Genomic DNA, 22,338 nt, shown 5'->3' on the forward strand with positions numbered 1-22,338 from the left:
CAAGTTTTTTGTAATCAGCGGCAGTTATTTTGCGGTGAGTTAGGCTAATTAGAAAAGTCCACATACGTTGCAGTAGTAAGTTCACATACATTCAGGATAATTGACGTTAGATAATTTATTTCTCATTTATTTTGATTTATAATGATCTCAAAATAATAAATGCTTCCTATATTAATAGCAATAATAATAATAAGAACAATTTGTTCGCAACATTCAGAACATATTTGCATAATGTAACGTAAATAAAAACATGAAAAATCTAGATTTGAACGGAAAAAAATATATCCATAAAGTAAGTATTCAAAAATGTATGCTCAAACATTAAGCACAAAACAAATTAAATAATTAATATTGACGATAAAAAAAAGTAGCAGTGATAAGCTGTTGAGTTCAAAAAAAAATTATAATGAGCTAAAAAAATAATCAGTATGTCATCAATTGGAAAAATAAATGCTTTAATAGTTTTTTTTAAATTTAAAATGGAGGTTTTATTAGTAATTTATTGAGCAATTTAGGTCATAAATATAATAAGTTTTATGCAGAACTTTTTTATGAGCAAATAGAATCGATACATTATTAGTTGTTGAGATGCTCATGACTTTTGTTTCATGAATAAGAGAAAAGAATTAAACTAAATAATGACAATTATATTAGAGTATTATTGTAACAATCCCCACATTATATTTTGATTCCATAAATAAGTACTGAGTTCATACCCATGAATAATGTAAATTTACTTTTTAAAAAAAATTCTGTCTTTTAATTTTCTATAAATGATAATACTTAATTAAATTGAATCTTAATTATTCAGCAAATAACTTATGGTTGATTTCCTTTTTAAGTTATGGTCAACTGATTTTTTATAGACAAAACTAATTTTAAAAGAATGCAATCACGCGCCTTGCCGGAGCACCTATTTCAATGAAAAATAGTAGAAATATTATTATTTGAAAGGCTAACTAGCTGAAAGTGAATAAATATAACTGCAAGATTATTGCCGATTAATCATTTTCTAATCTAGAAGAAATCTTGATTTCTGAATTTTCCCATTCTTGCAAAATCATCATAGGATAAAAGAATAACCTTGTAATCCGCATAAATAATGATATTGTCACGTAATGTTTGATTGCAAAAGTCGTTTTATATTATGAAAAATAGTAGTCCAAGCACTGATCCCTGAGTCACGCCAAAAGTAATTTGATCCATATTAGATCTATATTAGAGTCAGAATTTTTGACATTAATATATTGCGTTCTAATAGTTAAATGAATTTTAAACCTGAAAGTAATGTATGGAAACTAATACAAATCATGTGAAACATAAACTTTCAATAAAGTTTTTTTTTGCATTTTTACATTAGTTTAACTGTTTATGTTAGGTCAATATAATTATGAATAATTGTTTCTGCAAGAGGCAAATTTTTCTTAGAGAGACAAATGGCATTCAGAAATAATTAAACAGATTGGATTTTTAATGATTTTTAGGTATTTCAATCATATAAGGGTACACCAATTAGTAAAATAATGGTTTCTAATCAGATATTTCTGTAGAAAATTGCAATTTTAAAGTTTACACGTTAAAGGAATTCCGGATCAAATTACGTTACTTTAAGAATACAGTACGCGTATAATTTATTTTAAGTGTAGAAATTTTATACCGTAATTTTAGCAGTATACCGATTCTGAGATTTTAGAATAAATATTACTGAAAAAAACAATTTTTTTGTTCTGAACATTTTTTTCAGTAAAGTGGGATTTAACGGTGAAAAGTACCTGGCCTCTGGGTGCCAATTCTTTTTATCGTAATTCAAATCAAATTTTTTGTTATAGTAATATGCATTTCATATTTAGTTCTTGTTGACAAAATTACAATTTTATATACTGATATTAAGATTTTTTTCACACCTTCGGAAAATTTCTCGCAAGAAATTGTTTTGAAATTTGAAATTTCAGTTTTAAATTCATTTAATTGACATCTTACTTAAATATATTTTCTCAATTTCTTTTAAAACGAAATTGATGAATGAGGGTTGTTTAAAGAAATTTTTTTGCAAAAAATGGATTAAATATTTCTTATTTTTTTTTCAAACCTTTCAAAACTAATTAAATATGTCGAGATATTTATAAATATAGAATTAAACTGGAAAATAAAAAAAAAATCTTATTTGGGAGTAAAATTCTGATTTCCAACAATTAAACACATATTTTCAGCTATTCTTCTCTTTTTATTACATTGATTTCTGTAATGTTTCGATAATTACTTTAAAATCTAAATTAATTGATGTGAAATGCTTTTTGGGAGGGTTTGAAAATAAATTTTCCATTCAAATTAAATTCAAATAACGTTTCTTAAAGTTAGTACAGCATATTATAAATTAACTTTGTCATTAAAAATCATTTATATTTTAAAATTTATCGATTATGACTTCAACATAAATAAGATTTTTTTCTAAAAAATGGTTAAAGAAAGGTACGAAACTTTAGAAAAAATTGTTCCTACCTGAGAGATGAGGATACGGAAGATTAATGACATACGGGAATTTACACGTTGGTATTCCCATCATTATGGAATCCAATTTGAAACAGATTCGTTAGTCAATATTACGGAACGGCTGTTTAATTTGCACAGTCAGCAAAATCAAACTCGATCCAAGCTCTATTAATTTTTATCTAATACTTCTATTTCAAATTTTTAAAGTCAAATTTTATATTTAACTATTCCATGTTGTACGTTTACTATGTTCTAGCAACGAATTAAACTTCAGTTTATCTAAATAAACTTAGTTTTCAACATATTTGAACTTTATACAAGTTTGAATATCAGTAGTTTATTTTTAAGACTGATCAAATTTTACAACTGTCGATTATTTGGCATATTTTAAATGTCAAATCTTGGCAAAAATTTTGGTGAAAAATCAAATACAAAAATGTTTATATGAGAACAAAGATTTTTTTTAAAATTTCATTTGTCTAATTTATTGATGAGTGGATATTTTGATGACGTAAATGAAGAAAATAATTTCATATTTCTAAGAAAGAGAGATAAAAAAATTAAAAAATTAACTAAATTCACACTTTGTTTTTTATGCTAAATTGGTTACTTTCAAATTGTATACCCGCGATTTTAAAATATTTAACTAAATAATAATATAAAAATTTTATAACATATTTACAAGGCCGTTAGCAATATAGCGAAAAAATTACTTTTTTTTCAACGGTGAAATCTTTTAAGTCAAACGGTTCTTCATTATTGTTTTCAGAAAGGAACTTAACAATTTTTTGGAATATGAACTATATATGATTCCATAATAGATATATCATATTAATGACTGCAGGGAAATCATGGTGTTTTTCTAAAAACAAAAATGCTCTGACCCTTATATGCTGAAATATTAAAATAAATTGCTCATATGTTTTGCAGAAATTGCATCCAACATGCATGGGCTTTGTGCTACTAGAATAAATTTATTGTGGGAAAAAAGTAAATCTTCATTATTGCTCTCAAAAGAAATTGCAGAACATACTTAAAAAGGCCTAAATTAGAAGTTCTACTTTTATGAGCATATTTTCTTTTATTTCTACCTTAACTTTCTGATCAAAAAATATATATTTATTTTTTAAATAAATTTGTTTTTACGTTTTGTAATGTAGAATTATTAAATACTTTGATAACACTTACTTTGATCATCTCTTGATGAATTAAGGTAACAACTGTCTCCAAATAAGATGACATCCCATGCATTACACCTTATTTTTTTTTGCTCTCTACAAATATATAAGCAATTTTCAATAAATAAAAGAATGTTCATTTTTAAATGTTTTTATTCTGCGATTCTTCAAGTATCCAGTTTCGTTTTCTGGTACTAAATATATCTTCAACTCGCTGAATACCGTTCTTCATACAGGGTAAAAAAAAATTGGTAAATTTCGTACTTTTACATTAGCTTTCGTACTCTCCCGTATGCGTATTAGCAGAACATACCACGGATTGGAAACTTGGCGATTGCAGTTGGAATTGGTGATGATAACGCGTAAATGTGGTGGGAGAACGAAATTACATTAACCTAAACCGCAATTCGATTTTCTTTTTCTACATTATGAATAAAATAAAGTAAATAAATTAATAAACGCTTCAGCGGGTGCTTTTCGTCAAAATTTCACTTTTTCGAAATACGTTTTTCGTCCTATCTCTTATAGAAAATAATTGGAATTATAGTTTTTTGAAGATTATATATATATATAGGAAGATAACTTTTTTCATGCAACTTTTGCTATTTTGTAAGCTCATGTTGTTAATCTGGAGATAAATTTTAAGTGTGCGATGAATAAATTTTTGTAAAAATAACTCATTAATTCCTTTTTGCAGAGAATTAAAAAAGAAAATAAACTTTTTATTGTTAGGATCACTTTACAAATACACAGTATTTATTTTTGATTAAGCGCAATAATTTATATTTTATAAAATGATCTTGTTTTTTGCTATAGCAGATTTAATTTTTAAATTTTTTTTTACTGGAATTGTATTTGACACGAACTAATATCATATTGGTTCGTGTCAAATACAATTCCTGCATTTGACAATTCCTGTAATTAGCTCATTATATAATAATAATGAACCAATCACAAAAAATAACGTAACATTTTAATACCATGTTTTATTGTAACACTATTTTGAAAAATTAATTCAAATTTACTCTTATTGAAAGAAAATATAATCTGTATTATTTTAGTGATAATCGCTATTAATTCCATCTTGATTAAAGAATAATGTAAACTTTCTTATTAAGATTTTTTTTAGAAATTAGCAAAGACATATTATTTACTAGGAAAAAAATCAGAGTATTCAAAAATTTTATTACGCTTTAAGGTAATAGTTTATTAAAAATGAAATAATCCATATTTTTAAAATTTTAAAGTAATCGGAAGTTCGCTAGTGCTAAAAGAAATATCCGTCCAATTGATTCTAAGAGGAAAAAGAATATATAAATGAAGGGATTTTTCTTTAATGACCTATGTCATTAGCTCTGAACTCTAAATGATATTTACATATCTTGAACTTAATCTGAATCCATGAAAATACCTGATTTCATAAAAATGATATCTAATTTTATCTGATTTAATGAGAATTGATTAAAAGTAAATTATATGAGTTTTGAATGTGTTTTTTATTTTATCAGTTCAGACTGTAAGCCTGGAGTTAACCTGAATATTAAAACAAGTTTGTGCGAAACTATATAAAAAATCACGTTTGAAAGCAATTATTTCATTACTAGAAGTTTTTATTGCAAAAAAAAAATATTTATTGAATCACTTATTTTGCAATGAGATGAGATTTTAAACTTCGTGAAAAATTGATTCAAATCCTTAATATGTATTAAGTTTGAAAACTACTTCATTTATTGTGGAGGTCATAGACTCATTGATACTCTTTCAATATTAGAATACTAAATGCTATTAATAGACAATGCACAATTTAAAAAAATTATTTTATTTACACATATTGAGTACTGGTTATTCTGATAACGATCACTCGTAACATGTATTAATAGATTCCTAAATACCGTTAATTGAATAAAGTAATTAAAGACATAATTAAAAAAACAGCATATAGTTACGTTATTTTTAATTATGTTTTAATTTATTAATTCCTTTAACAGTATTTGACTTAATATATATGATTTATTAGAAGAGCGGATTTCCATTATTTTCCCATCATTTTTGGTAATGACATTCGAGAATTGTTTCGGTTGAAACTAAGAAATGTCGCATTCATATCTAACAAAAAACAAAACAAAAAACATCAGCGCACGGCTGTTCGGCGATTGTCGAGAAAGCTCCATTAACACGAATCGAAATTTTTGCCAACTGTTTCCAATCCGTGGTATGGTCTGCTTATACCTGAGATTGAAACAACTGCACTTGTTCTTGCTTAATTTAGATGCTACGCATCGTTACATTATGTTGGCATGCTCATGCACACACTCAATTCAAGTAAAAGGGAAAAAAATTCACAAGCAAGAAAATGAATACTTTATTAAATTTTTCTTCATTTACACATATATTTTGATATAATTATCAGGACTATGATGTAGCTGTAAAGAAAGAGAAAATAATATTACGTATTTATTTGCTCTAAAAACAACATTTAAAACAAATTATTTTGAAATGTATCTTTCTTTGCATTACATATGTGAATACTGTGCTCTACATTCCCATTTAATATTTTCTTTGATTTTTAGTCGAAAACAAAAGTTTTTCGCAGAGATTTTTAACCAAATTTTCTGTTTGATATAAAGTTATTTAAACTAATTAAAAAAATGGTATTCGAGGAATGACGGGTTGAAATATTTCACAACAATTATTAAAACTGATGCCTCCATTGTCGAGATCGTTAAATCTCAGAACTGGCTCGTAGTTTCCTTCGTTCTGCTTTTCTCGCACGTTGGATAAGTTAGTATTTTGTTATAGTATAATAACTAACATAAAGTCTCTAAACATATGCAAAAGTTGCCTCCTTTTACAATAATTAAAAAAATGCTATTCCAGCAATGACAGGTTTAAATATTTTACAATAATAATGTGAACTGGCAACACCTCGGCAAGAAATTTCGAGCTGTAAAGTATACAAATTTTCACATCATTTTGAAGAATGTAATTTTACATGACAAGAAAAAAAATTTGGGTAAAATCGGTTAAGTAGTTCTTGAGAGATTGAAGTCAGATACCTAAAATTTGATATCGCAAGAATTATTTGAATGGTTTTGCTCAAATTTTGTACTTAGAAATATGAATTAAATTCTTTAAAATGATGCAAAGATTTCATACCCTACACTTCAAAATGTTTTCGATTATTACTAAAAAAAAATATAAGAAATAATAAATATTTACTAAAAGTTATTTTTTGCATGCCATTGCTCCTGGATTATTGAATTTTATAATTGATTGCAAAAACCTTTCAATTCGTTTAAGAAAAAAATTCTCGAAATATTGCGAAATAAGCAGAAAGTAAAATTAGCATTAAGTGATCCAAACTTTGGAGCGCACTCATTATTTAAAATGTTCATCATTCAGGTGGTTTGTAGTCTGTGGTAGTTATACATGGTATGGGTTTAAATAATTTCAACAAGACAATTAAATTACAGTTTTAGTTTACTTCTATATGTTTAGCTTAAGTTTATGTATACCACAATATGATTATTATAACAATAACTACTGAGCATTAGTCCCGACTTTCTCCAAACTTTTAGGGCAAGCGTCCCATTAGCAATAAAAGAATATAATACATACAAAGTATATGTAGATAGTTTACAGAAAGTTGCATTACTTTCATTGGGCATGCATTCTTTGCAGCAGACGCACGGATTACGCTGCGGTGATTCGTTTGGTCCGCAATTCAGAACAGGACATGATTCCATAATCCCAGGAGTGCATACGAAGTTACAAGCAGGATGAGGAAACGCCATCGCCACGTTCAAGATCAACGCCAATATAATAATTTTATACATTTCTTAGTTTCTGTAAGCTCTAAAATATAAAATTAACTTCCTATTTCAAAACGTAATGTATTATTATCATTTAAAACATTTTGTCTAGAACACCTTAGGAAGTATAGAGATATTTTTAAAGCAAGAAATATGTATCTTAATTTTAAATATAATGACTTGCAAATAAATGTCAGAGAGAAACAGTTTCAACTTTTTAAAAATCTCATTGTATTTTTTCAAGTATTTTTTCACATAAATATGTTAAAATGTGTTAAATAGGAGAGTTTTTATCTTCTTTGAATTAAAAATTTCCTTTCAAAATGATTGCTAATTATTTAAAGAAAAAGATGTGCTATTGAGGAAAAAGATTTCCAAAAATTGAGAGAATTTGCGTAAAAATCAAAGAATTTAGAAAAAAATTATTCCAAGTGCTTTTAGTAACAGAAAGTAATTGTTTTCTTCATTTTTGTCGAACAACCTCTCACATTACTTTTTAAAGTAGCACCTATGAATTTCCTCTAATGGGAACAAGCCTAGTTTGTGTTTTGGTCACAGAATTCTTTTCTTTTTCTCTTGGAAGAAATCGGAATTCGTCTGATAAATATTACTCCCCGAAGTAACAAATTAATAATCACGTAGTAATTAAGATTTTAATGTATTTTTGAAATTGCATCTACAAATTTAGTCATTTCGGAAGCATGGATGCTATTCTAAAAATTTCAGAATAAATAACTACAAGATGCCATTTGGTGAAGCTAGTTCAACACATCACACAACCATCTGCATTATCAAGCTCATTTATAAGATATTTTGCATGTTTAGTTCGAAAATAAGAGTAAATCATTTTTTTAACTACCCACATGATGCATGTAACTAACTTGATTCACAAATGTGCAATAAAATACTCATGTTAGCATACATAAATCAACAAAAATTTTAAATATCCAAGATGTAGTAGGAATATTTAATTTAGGTTTTATTTGTGAAAAGTTTTATTTTTTAAACAACCACCTTTAATGACCATTACTTAAAGTTCTCAGGAAAAAAGATTTTATTTACTACATTCGGAAACCAATTGACATTTTTTACTAGAGTTTTTAGTACTAAAATTACTCAATCTGATATCTATGAAACATATAAATTTTAAATATTTATTTTTAAGGAACATTTTTCGATGATGCGAAAATTAGTTTTTCGTGTTCTCTCTCTTCCTTTCCTCTTTTTCATAAACTGTTAGAAAAATGCTGATAATGACTGGGTAATTTTTTAATTTTTCTTTAAAAATTCTATAAATAATTTACAAACTTAAAATTAACCTTTTTTTAAAAAATATCATAACTGGTTTTTTATGAAAAAGGCATAACTTTAAAAAATTCGTTAAAGTTTTTCCTTAAAAAATTTTATAGTATGCCTATTTTTAACTGAGATTTATCAACTTCCAAATCATAATTCAAAGAAACTGAAAAGCTTGTAAATGGAGTTTAAGGCATTATTTTAAGCACTTATTATTTAATAGTTTTGGTTATTTAATCATTACAAAACATGAAGTAATGCTAAGTTAGTTTTAAAAAGCATTGAAAAATATTAGTAAAATTTTTTTAATATTTGTACTTTTTGACTTGTCATTAGAAATGAAAAAAAACTTTGACCTTAGATTTTTCAATAGTTCTAAGAAACAGAGAAGTTTGTAGAACAACGTTTATAGCATTGTTTAACAACTAATGAAATAGCTCTAATAGTTAAAAATTATTGACAGTAAAATTTTTCTTAATAATTTTCGCTATTTATTTAATTACAAAATGTGAATTAATACTGCGTAGTTTTTCAAAGTATTAATGAAATAGTTTTTAAACACTTGTACTTTTTGCATTACCAATAGGAATAATTTTTTTTAACAGAGATTTTTTAATTACTAAGAATTTCAATAATTTTAAGAAACTCAGAAGCTAGTAAAGACGTTTACAGTATTCTTAAGAAACCAATGAAATAGCTGAAATAGTAAAAAAAATTGACAATAACTAAATCCTTTAAATTTTTTTTAATTATTACAAAATGAGAAGCAATGGTATATGATAAGTAGTTATGGTATATGTTTTAATAACATATTTGTCTTCTTTTTGTAGCTACAAGTTATCCAGATATTTACTGATTAGATATAATTCATATTATTTAGAACATGATCTGAGAAGGAAATGTTGTTTCATGCACAATGAGAAAATTTAGTATGAACAGAACAAAATCTTGTTACCTAGTAGACGAAGATGCTAAGAAGTTGTGGTTCTATTCTCTATTTAGAATACAGGAAGTTATTTACATGTTATTTTCCTTATATAGTCTGACTTAAGATAAAAAATCAATAAGTAATGAAATAAAAACAACTGTTTGAGAAGCATGTAGTGTAATTTGAATCTAACATCTGTACACACAAAATCTTCAAATCGGAATGACACATGAAATAGCTTTTCCTTTAGAATAAATTGAAGGTTATTTTGATTTAAACTTGTTTGATTTCACTTTTTAGCTTAAAATTACAAGTACAAATTTAAAATGATATGTTTTTGTTTCATTCATTTTTAAATTGTGAATAAGTTCACATTTAATACATTTCTTTAATTGATTATTATCTTTTTTCAGGATTAATCAAAACTTTATAATAAATCAACGCTTTTAGGTTTATTCCAGAAAGATGCAACTTTCTTGAGCAAACATGGGGATCAAAATTATATTCATTAATACGGTGATAAAAGACGTTAAATTTTTTATAGGAAAATTTACATTTTTTTAGTATTAGACCTTGAATTTATTACTCAAGTATTTGAAACTTTTTTTATTCTTTTTGTGATAAAATTTAGTAAAACATGATAGTATTTTCTTCCAAGATGATTAGTATATAAACTATTATAATGCAATGGGTATGATTGCTTTAATATAGATAGGAATGGATATTGTAATTTCAAATTTATGTTTTATTTTCTTAGAGACAATAATTACATACAGAAGTTATAGATACATAATATGATCCCTGTAGCTCCTTCTTAGTGATTCCTATTTTATTTTATATTATAACCGGTGTTGAACAGCCAAATGAATTTTGAATTTACGCCTAACAATGTTCAACTCCGTAGTCTAGTAATTTAGAACACTATCCAGACAAGGGAACTCCTCGAGTATTGGGATCAATTTGCCTTTCGAGGAGATCTGTAGCTCCTTCTAAGTTAAGCAATTTTCATGTTATTCCCATTTTATTTTATTTTATATATATATATACACATACATACATACATACACTTTTATGAAGATTTTAAAAACATAGATTTAAGACAGTAATTCTGTAACATACTAAACATATCAATAGCTTAGTTCTATGAAAAGAAAAATCGTTGAAAAGTTCGCTGAAAAGAAAAGTCTGTCACCAACCCATACTTTCTTTGAATAAACATATCCATTTTTAAAATTAAATCTCCTCTTTGATTCTTAAATTCCAAAATATGATGTTAGCGAGAATTTGTAAAATACAATTCAAATAGTTGAATCAATATAATAATAATTAAAAAAAATTGGCCTCCTTAATTTTATTTTCACTTTTCCTAATGTCTTTGAAAATGATTGCATTAATTAAAAAATTTTTTNATATATATACTATATATATACACATATTTACTACCCGCCAGTATACGCAAGCAAATATTTTCTTATTGAGATATGAATGAAGTAGTTTTACATTATTATGTAAGACAGTTTGTAATATCGACTGATAATAAACGAAATAATATTCCCAAATCACTAAGTTTTTTAAATTCAAAGGAAATATCACCATACTTTAGACTGACGGTATTACCTACCAACCCACATGCACTGTGTGCAAGAAAAAGCAAAAAAGCAGTTTCGAAAGCAAGGATATTAATACTTTATTGATTTTTACTTCATTTACAAGAATGTTTCAGTATAACTGCCATGAGTATGATGCACCTGTAAGAAATGAGAAAAATGTTGTTGCTTTTAAATTTTACCTTCAAAAAGCAATTAGAATAAAGCACTTTAAATTATATCTTTTTCATCAGTAAATTAGTGCAGACGATATTTTAAGTTTCGAAATCAGACACAAAAATTCATTTTCTTTGATTAAACTTGCCTTTTTTTTGATGGATTTGGATTTCTGACCCCTAAAATACGAGGGGTAATCACAATGTGGAAACTTTGGACCCAACAGTTTGGTCAGGAGAGAGTTTCAAACTTTTAACCCTTTAATGCTGATGTTATTTTTAATGTTAATTTAATGTGCTTCTCGAGAGTTTTTTAAGCGAATTGAGAAATTTTCAAGCCAAATAAATTATAATATTTATATTATTATAAAATTCATTTATCCAACTATAATTTCATGCAAAATATAATTTTAAGTAAATATATAAAAAAATTAATTTTTATAGAGAGTCGCATATGCAATCTTACATAAAAATGGAGTAGTTTTTTTGAGTAAATACTGATTTAATTGAAAAACAGATTAATCATTTACTCTTCCTTAGTATGGTGCATATTAAAGTTTTAAAAAATCATTCAATATTTAATTTTTCGAAAAAAAAATCATTGTCACTGATACTGTACATGTTTCAAAACAAAACTTTATTAACACCTTTTTGTTTTGGTGGGAGAGCGAGAATTTACAGTCTTTTCTTTTTAATCTTTGTTTACGTTGAATAATATTTTTTCACTCAAATAATTCATAGTTTTTACATAAATTTTTGAAAGTAATAAATCATAATTAAAAAAAATAGTCCTAAATTGTTTTAGAAGAGTTGAAAACTCAAATGAAATAAGGTTTTTAAAAATATTCAATTCAGTCAGAGAAAATTGCATCAGATTGCCCATAAATTATAGATTGAGATAAAAAGGAGTATTCCCATAATTAAATGGCAGACCGTATTTTTGACGGAACCGACTCGTTGGTTGTAAATTATAAATTAAAGAAAGGCTAATAGCTATTTTAAAAATTTATAAATCAAGAAAAGAAATCCTTTCAATGTGTTATTAAAAATAATCAATTTTTTTTAAACAAAAAAAAAAGATTCGATTTGCAAGTCTGGAAGTCGAAGTCTGTTTCTAAATTCGTATTAGTTACATATAAACTGAAAATGAATAAAAAAGTTGAATTATGTTTTTCATTGAAATAAAAATTGGCAAGGAATCATTTTAAGCGATTGGAATGGTTGGCAAGCAAATATATTCTTTAATGATCAATTTAGTTAGTTGATAATGAATGGAAAAATAAAGTAGGAAAAATACAATAGTACATAGTGTTTTAAAAAATTCATATCTTTTATTTTATCTTATTCAATATATTGTTGTTGAAAAATAAATTCATGTGAAAATCGAAATTTTACTATTTCTGTTTCGATTATCATTTTCACTTTATTTACATTGTTTTAAAATAATAAATTCAATTTTTCAATGGGTGTAAATATAATTACGTGAATCATAAATGATTAAAACTACTATGAGTCTGAAAACCGTTAAGCCTTTTAATAGAGCTCTATGGCAAATCTTTCTTCTGAAAATCGGCGTCGGGACAATCGTATGCATTGCTATGTCGTATAATATAACTATCAGACAACTATTTATTTTTATTTATTTAAATCCACAATTGAAGATTATAATTTGTCTTTTCTTTATTTTTAGTTCTGAGACATATTATTCTTAGTTACACACTTCAAATCAACGTGCAATTCCAAAATATTATCTGACAACCCAATATGTGTTTTTTATTTCATTGAATTGTTAGACTTAATCCCGGTAACAAACTGCAGGTCATAGAGGGGTAATTGCGTCACCAAATATGTCAAACATGAAAAATAAATTTTAGAAATTAGAAAATTCTCTTTTAATTGCTTCAAAATAATACCTATATTTTCTGGCACTCTGGACAGCATCTACATATTGGTGTTACCAATTCTTCACCATCTGGACATTCCGCTGGTATCGCTGGACAGCTGTATGATCCTGAACAATCAGTTCGACAATCATCTGGCTCTGTAGTTACCACATTTAAAGAAGAATTGTTTTAAAAATTATCAATGCATTATCTTATACAAAAGATTTTTAAAAAAATTGAATCATCGTGAACATGATTAATTGTTCTTAAACACTATCATAGAAAGAAAAAAAAGATGTTCATTTATTTTAGAATGTAACTAAATTCATTAATTTCATCATACCTTAGTAACTTAATGGAACTTAACCAGTTTACGCACATATCAGACTCAACCAGACTTAACTGGCTCTCAAACTTAATCGCACTCAACTATTGAATAGACTTTTCCATCAGAATCGGTAGCATGTTTTATATATCTGCAAATTGGAATTTAATAGTTGTAGTGGTAGGTACGCTACACTCTGAAAGTGGATCGGTTTCAACGTGATTCAGTTTTTTACTCTTAATAATAAAAGAAACGTTTCTCAATTGATCAGAAACATGATATCAAATTAAGTTCCTTGAGATTTCCGGAAACATTTTTGTCGAGTCGAAATTAGTTTTTGAATTTTTTACAGTGTGACTTTAAGTGCATAATATTAAACTTTAATGAACGATAGAGTAACAGAGATTAAAGTGTTATGAGAAAACTTTGACAATTGTTCCATTTTTTAAGTGCGCTGTGAAAAAAATATGAACTTGGGATCATCCTAGTTTTTTCAGTTATGAAACATTAAACAGTTGTGGCTTAGCGGAATAGAGCGTTCGACATAAAATGAATTGAATCCGGTTCGAATCACTGCGATGGCTGGTTGATAAGAATTCCGCACCCGGCTCAAACAGCCCACAGTGCTGATGTAAAATTATTCTCAGCGGTAGATCGTGGGTTAAATTTCCCATGGGTAGAAGTCGCGCAAGCATGTTATCATTTCTTTATAAAATAATTTCTTAGCTTAAGAACTAATTCGATCAATATTTAGACCTAAAATTTCGTTTTAAATAATTGTGACATATGTGATTGAATTACAGTTTAAATCCAATCTGAATTATACCACGTTCTTTCTCCTCTTAGTAGAATATCCTAGCTAACAAAAAAACACATTTTTCTCTGTATTAAGAGTCACTTTAGTTGATAACTGCTAAATTGACTTCGTGGAACATAAGTGGGCAAAAGGGATAAAAAAAAAGAAACAAAAGGATTCTCATCGCTCGATCCTATACAGATATGCTGAAATCTTGAAATTTTAAAGATTAAATGTATCCTACTAACTGGAAAAATTTAATTTTAATTTCACCGTAGTACGTTTATGTCAACTAAATTAAAAATCAATGAGTAAAAAATCCACAGATATAAATAAATTGCAACAAATGTTAGTATTGAGATTGTGAAATATTTCTTTATGACAGAAATGAGACAATTAACAATGCTTAAATATCCACGAAATGTAGTTGACAATTGTAAAAGTTGGAAAATTGATCATCATTAAAAAGAAGAAAAAATGAAAAATATACTTTAAGACATGCTATGATTTCTTAATGAAGTACTTAATTTCTTAACGTAAAAACTGAGTCATAATTTAACTTTACATTTTCGTTCTTGTTAATTGTGACATAAGTACTTAAAATACATTTCAAAACCCTTCGGATTTAAATCAATTTTTTCTTTGTTTATTATATTCTTCTTTTAGTAGATAAATAATATCTTGACTGTATCAAAAATCACTTTGGATACTCATCACTAAATTGACTTTGTGGATATGAAGAAATCGAATAATTTCTAAGATTAACAAATCCACCTTACAATACAGATATGAAGAAATCGAATGATTTCTAAGATTAACAAATGCACCTTACAAAGAAAAAACATAGACGACTTTTAGTTTAGTTGTATCACGTTTATGTAACTTAATTAATAATTAATAAGAATAAAATCAAAAATATTTATAAGTGGGGACAAATGTTAATACTGATAAATTTATTGAAATATTTTCTTAAAACATAAAGTTTCACAGAGCTGTCCACAATAATCACTCCCAATTAATACTTGTCCAAAATGTAATTTAAAAAAATCTAAATATAAGGGGTTTTAATAATTAAGATTCTACTATTTCTAACATGTGCTCTATCAAAAATATAACGAATTACAACTAAAAAAGGCGAGACCGATAACATAAAAAAATTATCTGATTGCCAGGGAAAATATCAAAAATTTGAACAGCGATTATTAGTAAGGCCCCCAATATAATTTTGATCGAAATAATTTTGATCATTTTTCTCCATGTATTTCACACTAGCTCTTCGAAGAATATCGACATCGTTTATTTTTAAAAAAAATAGTTGCTAACTTTTATGTTTCCTTTTTGATAAGCATTTAATGAGTTATTTAATAATTTTTCATAAATTAAAGTCTTTTTAACTGAAAAAAAGAATCGGAAATTTGTAGGAATTATTTAATGTTATGCGGGGTTTAATTTAGTAAAAAGCAATTGGCTCAAATTTTGGAATGTTTTCACGTTTAACTAACGTTATTCAATTTAGTAATTTAAATAATTAAGGGATACATAAATACAAAAATAATATGGTGACGTAAAAAAAATATAAACAATTATTTTCTCTCTTAAATTACTAAACAATAAAAGGAAAGTACTTTCACCTTTCACACATTGATAGCAGCAACCAGCTCTCTTAGGTACGTAACCTGGCTCACATTCAATTTCTGGACAAATTATTGCACAAGTTGAAAGAACTGCATCTAAAGCTATTATATGAATGAAGAGCAGGATTAATAATACTTTATTCATGACTGGCTCTTGAGGTTGAGAATCTGAAATTTAAGGATAAAAAAATACTTTATACATTACCGTCACTTGAAATAAACTATCTAAAAATCAAGAAAAAAAAACATTACTGATATTTTAGAATGCGCTATAAAATTATTTCCATCAGAAAAAATAATACGGTTACTATTATATGGAACTTTATTTTTTAATGCAAACAAATGTTGTCATTCTGTATTAAGCAATTGCGAATATTATTCTTCATAAAAATCACATGTTTGACGAACATGTTGGCGAATGTCACATGTTTGACGAAGCATCCTAATGAATATTTCATCAAATTGAGAACAACTATCTTAACTTGTTCAAGAATACTAATTTTTCGAAACATCCAAGAAAACGTATTACGCCCGTTAATAAACACTTTCTGAATTTGCATTCGGAAAATATCCTGCAACAATCTATCCTTTCGATTCACCAAAAAATTTAGGGTTTAAATTTTTTTTGTTACCTTTACAGTTTTGTAACCACTTACAACCGTAAAAATGAAATTGGGGCACTGTGGGTACTGCACCATTTATGCGTGACGGATAATTTCGTATTCTAATGGTCAAAGGGTCACCAATCGAAGGGTGCAGGACACTGGAAACTGCCCATCATGCCCACTTAACTACAGTGTGTCCCCAACTAAATAGAACAAAATGGCTTTATAAATCTGAACTAGTTGGTGAGGATAGAATTTTGGTTTTTAAACTGTATTAGGAAAACACAATCAACAAACGTTTTTTATCACATTTAATAGTTCGAATATAATCTTTCTTGCTGTTATTTAACTGTATTGATAGAATATGGAAGAATAACAATTAAATAAATTGTTATTTATCCATTTTTGAAAACAATAAATGTCTAACGGTGAAATATTCAAGCTAGAATTTCGTCAAATTAAGAAAATTACTCTTATTTCAAGCTTGTGGATGCAAATTTCAGGAAAAAAAATTGGAATTAATACATCACATCTCGTAACACAATAGGTTAGAAAAAGCAACATAAAATAAAAAAAATAGGACGAAACAAGCAATCTGTCATCCAGAAAACAAAGTTTCTTTGAAGTGAGTGCACAAACACCGATACCATCTCCTCTAGCATAGTGAAGATGATTTAAAATCAGAAGAATGGTGCTTCAGACCATGTGTTGATGTCAAGATCTATGTTGTTGTTGTAGTTCATTTACGTCGCACTAGAGCTGCACAATGGGCACTTGGTGACGGTCTGGAAAATATCCCTGAAGATGATCCGAAGACATGCCATCACAATTTTGATCATCTGCGGGGGCATAGCACCCCCACTTTGGTAGCCCAACGACATGCACGCGAAGTCGAGCACTTTGCGGTAGCACAGTTTAACGAGGACCAATACCGCACACCCTCGCTCCATACGCAGACTGATCTAAGTGGTCACCCACCCTCACACTGACCGCAGCCAGTGATGCTTGACTTCGGTGATCTGCTGGGAACCGTGTCTTAACGATCAGTCCACTTCGGAACTGTCAAGATCTATGAAAGAAACAGCATAATGGTCTTCTATTGGCATTGATCTGGAATATTTCATCCATATAAACTCGTGTTCTATTTTACAGTTTTGTTAACCGAACAGGCAGAAGACAATACATATAATACGAACTCTGACACTGAGGAAAAAAGTATTGTCAAAACAACCAGAATATGGTAAAGTCTACCGTGCACCATGGTTCTTTAGGAACAAATTGGTAATTTTAAATAATTACTAATTTCTTATTTTTCCGTGGATATCGCAGTTAAGTTCGTCACAAACTAAGATTCACAACTTCGTCACANTTACAATCCGGGTAAAATTAACATTGGAGGTATACGGAAAAACTGGGTCCTGATGAAAAAAACGTAAAATGCGGGAAAAACGTAAATTCGGGGGACGTAAAATCGAGGTTTCATAAAATAAGTATTTTTACTTAATTAAGGAAACGTTTTTATACAGTAGTTTAATAGTTTATTTTAAGAATAAGTTATTCCGAAAATTTTGGTCTGTTAGCTTGAAAATGAAAAAAAAATTGTATTTGCTCTCTTGACGAGACAAAAACAAACAGGATTAAAAAAAAACATTCAGATATTTTTAGATTAAATAAATATTCACACGAACCCACAATCACTTCTTGAATCGAAGCTTTTTAACGAGACCTAATTGTTTAAAATTGTAAATAATTAAATTTATATTTCAGTTTTCTCTTCACTTTTATACATTGTTTTTTCAGATGACTTTCGAAATTTCGAAATAGTTTCTGGTGGATCAATTTGTTTAATTGTTGGAAAACTTCTTTCAGATACACTCTGATATATTTTTTACTGTTTTTAATACATTTAATTGACTTTTTACCTAAATTTTAACCTTTTCACCTAAATGTCATATTTTTTTTGCTAAAAAATTAATAAATATCATTCTTGAAAGAAATATGTTTAAAAGATTGAAAACTTAACTCTTTAGTATTAATTTATAAACCTATCACGATCAATTAAATCTATTTCAATACGTATAAAAATGGAACTGGAATAAAATCCAGATATCTCATTTTACAAGCACCTTTCTTAACATGAACTATAATATTAAGAACATATTTCTAGCTTTAAATTTCAAAATTAGTCATCTTTTTTAAAGTTTTGCGCGGGGACTTCTGTAAATGTAGCGGTATAATTTCTGTGAAGTTACCAGTATCAATAGTTATAATCTCAATTTATAGATAAAATAATAATTCAGTTTGAAATATTTGTTCTTTTGAATTAACTACTCTTAATTAATTTTGTAATGGGCTGATCTCTTCGCATTTCTGCAAGATTTAAATCAATTTATAATTAAACGCAATTAATATTTAGTTATCATTACCTTAAACTAGATAAAAGCACACTTTTAGTTATATACACACATTCCTACCTGAGAGATGAAGATATTGAAGACTTATGATTTATAAGAATTACTCATTGCTATTTATATCACCATAGAATCTAATATCAGATTTAAATAAATTCGTGAGTCACTGCAATATTACAGCTGTTTAATTTTTAGAGTTAACATAATGGAACTCAAACAAAATTTCACAATATTGATCTCATCTTTCAATTTCAGATTTTTAATGTTTAATTGGATGATGTCTATTTTCGATGGTGTAACAACCACGTTCCCAAATTTATTAACGAAGGCTCAATTTTTCTTACTAAGCATACTTATTTCAGCAAGTTTGAATTGCAGGAAATAATACTAACTTTACAATGTGGAAGGTTATACAAAACAATATACATACTTTGGAAAATATGCTGTAGAACAATAAACAAACGAAAAGTGAAAAATTATTATAAATTGTATAACTTTGAGTATAACTTTGTATAACTTTGAGAGTCTCTTGTTTAATTTTAAAAGAAATTGTTTAGCGCCAATATTTGAAGACAACACAATCTTTGTTATATATATATTTTTTATCTTTATTTTATTAATTTGTGGGTGTTTTTCTGAGATAAATTAAGAAAATATTTCCATGTTTCTCAATATATTGGGAATTACTCCAATGTCAAAGCTTGATTTTTTTTTCACTCTCTAATTCAGTTAACTCCCACATTGCATGTACATGATTTTAAAATAATGAAAAAAATATATAATATATTAAAATGATGAAAATACAGAGATATGCAATATCTTTTTAAATACTTGTACTTTTAAAATCACACTGCTTCTTAGTACTGTTTTTTTATCGGTACTGTGTATTCTTTTGATATATTTTTTGGGATTTCAACTAAGTTAAACTCACTGAACAATTTTTTGCTTAAATTGAAATTGTGTTTTTTTGCCGCACAAAAAATTATTTCCTGAGTAAATAAAATTGTGAGTTACAACTGCAATGTCTCCATTCTGCAAAAAATAATTTTACCATTATTATTTTCTTTCCTTTACCAACTACATTTAGTTATATTCTGAGAAAAGTACGTATTGTTTGAATAATATATGGTTTCAACCATCTTCAGATTGATAAGTTCCAGCTATTCCGAGAAGTATGTGCGACTGAAGTATGATATTGACCATGTTGCTATTGACTTCGAAATTGTTGAGCACTATCAGCCACAAGGGCCGATATGGCCTAATTGAGCTCCAGATGATTCGGCATAGTTTAGATCTTGGAGTCAATTTGGTCTCATGAATCCTTGAAAATCGGAATTCTTGCATGAATCTTAAGATTCAGAGAGTCCGGAAATCATGGAATAATGGAAACAGTCAAGTATCTCAAAACTTACGTATGAGCCGTGGTGGCACAGGGGATAGAGCACTCGCCTTCCAATGAGTTGAATTGGGTTCGAATTCCAGCTACGCATGTTGATACGAATTCCGCACCCGTCTTGTACAGAACACTGTGTGGACGTAAAATATTCTCAGTGGTAGACGGATCATGGGTTAGAGTCCCCTTGCCGTCTGACTAACCGTGAGAAATTTTAGCGGTTTTCCTCTCCACGTAACGCAAAAGCGGGTTTACGAAAATTAGTTTAATCAAAAAGTCCTCAACAAAGGTGAATTTCTCCCAATACTGGATCCGCTCCCCGGTCTTATGGATTGTGGTCAAAATTACGAACTAGCAGATTTCTACATTGATAGTCGTATATTCGAAAATTAAGGCAGCTGTTCAATGATGGTTATAAAATAAAAAATGCACATTGTTTCAAAAATGTATGAGTGGAATATTTTTAAAATATGCATTAAGCGATACTCAACCCAGCCCTTCAACCTCATTCCTAGAGCAATTTTAAAAAGAACACCCTTCTTTCATTGCATACATAATTCAACCAGAATTCACCGAGAAATCGTTCGAGCTGAATGAGTGAAAATGAAATGAAATTTTTTGATTGGTTAAGTGTTAGCCATTGTTTTAAGTTTAACTAAAGACAATTTTTCAAACATTTTAAAAATATTATCAATGATATTTTCTAACTCATAGCTCTATTTAACCGAAAGAAGTTTAATGTAACTATTTTAATATTTAATTACTTTACTCGCTATGTCAGATAAATACAGTGGACAATATTAAGGGGAGTCTGTAGGCCATAAACCAATAATGCTAGAATTGATCTTTTTAAATGTACCATTTCTCAGCACCTAAAAAAGATATTATTTTACGTTTTTTTTCACAGCATCTATTCATATACATGCTTTCACTCTGATAACTGTTAATACATATCTTTGGCAGAACTCTTTTCAAAAAATTTAACTGAAAATTTTTAATTGTTTAAAATGTCTGATAAAAAATCTTTCATAATTCAAAAAATATTCTTCTTAATGTAAAACATTAATGCTAAAACAATAATGCTCACAGCATATAACCTATTTAATAACATATATTACAAACATAAATTATATGATAAACATCCCCAAAAATTTCAATTCAAAATATATAAATAGTTTCTTAGAAAAGGTACATCGAAAAAGGTCACTTTTATCATTATTGATATATGGCCTACCAACTAGTACGGCGTAGTAGCTACTATATGAACTACGTCACCAAATTAATATTTCTAAAGTTATATGATAAAGCGTGTACATTTTGTTTATATTAATTATTTTAAAATGCGTTTTTAAAAAAGTGAATAATACGAATTCGATCGCAATAGAAATGAAAAATGAAAACCATGGCCGCATTGGCAAACTGATTGAAAAGTGGTACTAATTCGCTAAAGTAAAACATAAAACTTCACTCTATTACTATTGACCCAATGATTTTCACTTAATTTTGGTAATATATGAGTTTAGAAATAAAGAAAAGAGCTATGAGCTGAAAGGGAAAACTAATGGAGTAAAGGCACTTAAAAGCATTTATTCTTGATTAAACGCACTTATTAAAAAGGCACTTATTCGTAAAAATTGTTATACTATTATTAATGACAATGATGCTTAATAATTGCTGTAATATATATATATATATATATATATATATTGGCGATCGAAATGGGCTGCAGGTGGCGTAGAGCAGAACTCTTTTCCTATGGCAACACTTCACATGCTTTCCCCATTAGCGTGTGGGAAGTCATAGAGGAAGGAAGGGAAGTTAGTTT

The 22,338-nt window shown here is 27.6% G+C and overlaps 1 protein-coding gene and 2 long non-coding RNA genes across 5 annotated transcripts in view; all 3 read right to left on the reverse strand.

Annotated features, from left to right (window-relative positions):
- LOC107452389 (zonadhesin-like) overlaps positions 1-22,338 on the reverse strand; it is a 547,551-nt gene that overhangs the window by 136,670 nt on the left and 388,543 nt on the right. The window lies entirely within an intron of this gene.
- LOC107455490 (uncharacterized) lies at positions 6,007-9,887 on the reverse strand. The gene is made up of 3 exons (XR_001585578.3): positions 9,732-9,887; positions 7,324-7,523; positions 6,007-6,091 (listed from the first exon to the last, which is right to left on the reverse strand). It is a non-coding gene; the product is annotated as an uncharacterized lncRNA (long non-coding RNA).
- On the reverse strand, positions 11,367-19,310 carry LOC107455503 (uncharacterized). 3 transcript variants are annotated; one of them, XR_006226608.2, is made up of 4 exons: positions 19,184-19,310; positions 16,102-16,272; positions 13,380-13,507; positions 11,367-11,452 (listed from the first exon to the last, which is right to left on the reverse strand). It is a non-coding gene; the product is annotated as an uncharacterized lncRNA (long non-coding RNA). The 3 variants fall into 3 exon arrangements; XR_006226607.2 differs by having other exon boundaries at positions 19,136-19,253; XR_011636608.1 differs by having other exon boundaries at positions 16,102-16,329; positions 19,184-19,198.

Source organism: Parasteatoda tepidariorum, chromosome 4 (assembly GCF_043381705.1).
Source record: "Parasteatoda tepidariorum isolate YZ-2023 chromosome 4, CAS_Ptep_4.0, whole genome shotgun sequence".
Taxonomy (NCBI): Eukaryota; Metazoa; Arthropoda; class Arachnida; order Araneae; family Theridiidae; genus Parasteatoda; species Parasteatoda tepidariorum.